The sequence below is a fragment of the Lampris incognitus genome, chromosome 11, assembly GCF_029633865.1.
Source record: "Lampris incognitus isolate fLamInc1 chromosome 11, fLamInc1.hap2, whole genome shotgun sequence".
Lineage (NCBI taxonomy): Eukaryota > Metazoa > Chordata > Actinopteri > Lampriformes > Lampridae > Lampris > Lampris incognitus.
In genome coordinates, this window is record NC_079221.1 from 58,580,367 (window position 1) to 58,582,866 (window position 2,500).

Genomic DNA, 2,500 nt, shown 5'->3' on the forward strand with positions numbered 1-2,500 from the left:
GGCCATAAGTGCTGTAGGGTTTCCTCATCATTAGAGAAAGACCAGTGACTCCCTACCCTAGGATCAATGTGTGCCACATGTCTGTTCATAGCCACAGCCCCGTGTACCACCCTCCACTGTAGATCCGCAGTGTGTTTCTCTATGGGGGGTTTGTACAGGGACCTCCAGCTGCCCCTGGGGATGAGCCTGGTGCCAACACACTCAACCACCTCGACTCCTGCACGCCGGCTAGTGATGTTCTGTTGAGAACCTTTACAGCGACTGCATACAAGGCCTTCTGTGATGTACTTAAGAAGTCATGCAGTTCTGGTGTTTTGAAGGACAGAATGGCCCCCTTCACTTCCTCCTGCTCCTCCACTGCTGCACGTACTGACAAAGATGGAAAGACAGGCAGCATAGCTGGCTGATCCTCTCCAAACTCCGCTCCTAGTACCTCCCTGAAGAAGCCAGGAAGTGCACTGATCACTTCCTCCAACAACCTCTCCATCAAATAAAGAGATTTAAAGCCAGTCTCTTGGCTCAAAATGCCCGCCGTCTTCCACTGTCCTCCTGATCTGAGACACACTAACTTCGTAAGTCCAGCTCTTATGAGGGATCTCTGTACACTTATGGAGCTGAGCAACCTACAGTGTATCAGTGGGTTATGGAACAGTGGTTCCTCCCCTACACCGCCATGGAGCTGGGAGTAGTCTCTGCTGGTGCGTAAGACCATTCCCAAAGCGTGGAGGACAGATTGATAGAAGGGTGTTGTCGTGAACTCCATGCCAGCCAGGTCCAGAAGGAACAGGTGCTTGTCATAGTTCAGGTTCATGACCCTCCGAAGCAACACAGACGCTGTTTCACTCCAAAGTCGCTGGTCATGGTATAAAAGGTGCTGCACAGTTTGAAGGCGAAAAGCCATGATACGACTGCGGAGGTCAATCAGGCCCTGGCCTCCTTCTAGCACTGGTAGGAACAGTACAGCAGACTTGGTCCAGTGAAAGCCTCCCCTGAAGAAGTCCACCAGTGTCTTCTGTACTTCCCTTATGAGCGTGTCCAGAGGTTCTTTAACTGTAAACTGGTGCCAGTACATCGAGGCAATCAAGTTGTTAACAATCAAGACTATCCCCCTATAGGACAACTGAGGCTGGATCCAATCCACCTAGACAATCGGGCATTGACTTTTCAATTAAACCCTCCCGTTTTTGCTCAGAAAGCGGTCACTACCCAGAAGGACACCTAGGTATTTTATCCCTTCTGTATTCCACTGCAGCCCCGCTGGTAATGTCGGCTTTTCTTTATTGTTCCACTCCCCCAGCAAGAGACCCTCAGATTTTGACCAATTGCCTTTTGCAGAGGAAGCTTGTTCGTGTAAGGCCAATTTCTGCTTGAGAATTTGTAGATCGTGTAGAGTTGTTATGAAAACCGTGACATTTGCCAGCGAATGCTGATAAGCTAACTGCAGTGGGGATGTTCCCTAAAAAGGTTAGTCCTGGGAGCCCGTGCCTGAGCTGAAATAAATGCGGTTCAATGGCCAGGGAGTACAGCATTCCAGATAAGGGACAACCTTGTCTTATACCTCTCTTAACAGAGACAGGTCGGCTGAGTCCACCTTCTACCTTCAACAGAACACTGGCTCCGGAATACAACAACTTGATCCAATTAATAAATATATCCCCAAAACCAAAACCTTGAAGTATTTTGAACAGATAGCAATGATCAATCATGTCAAAAGCCTTCTCTTGATCTAAGGAAAGCAGGCCAACATCCAGCTCCTGGAGCTTAGATATGGGAATAATGTCAAAGTTTATCCTTAATTGTACGGTCAGGAACACAGTACGTCTGGTTGTAATGTACAACCATATCCATACACTGTTTGAGTCTATTTGAATGACATTTTGCAATTATCTTATAATCAGTACATAACATTGAAACTGGCCTCCAGTTTTTCAGTAGGCCAAGATCTCCCTTTTTTGGTAGCAGTGTCAGGACAGCCCTTCTACAACTCAAACGTAGAGTTCCAGAGTTCAAACATTCTTTAAAAACATCGTGTAAGTCTCGTCCAATTAGAGTCCAGAACGTCTTGTAGAACTCTGAAGGAAGTCCATCAACTCCGGAGGCTTTGCCACAGCTGAGCTGCTGAACCGCCGCAGACATCTCGTCAAAGGAGATGGGGGACTCCAGCGAAGTCACCTGTGTTTCACTCAGCTGAGGCAATCCCTCCAGTATCTCTCCCACACAGTCAGAGTCACAGGTGAACAGGCTGCTGTAAAAGTCTATGGCGGACTTCCGGTATGGCGACCGAGTGAATTAGACGTACAGAGAGCAGCTCCTGAGCGATTTTGTAAATCCTTACTGTTCACAGCAACAGTAAATCTCGAATTTATTCAGTGTTGCAGGAACGGGCTACAATATAAATTTTAACAATGTCTGGCAAAAATAGGACCGGCGCCCAGAGAGGAAAACCTACGACCACGGGCCCTACCATTCCTCCATAGCCTAAGCTAACAACGGCTACCGC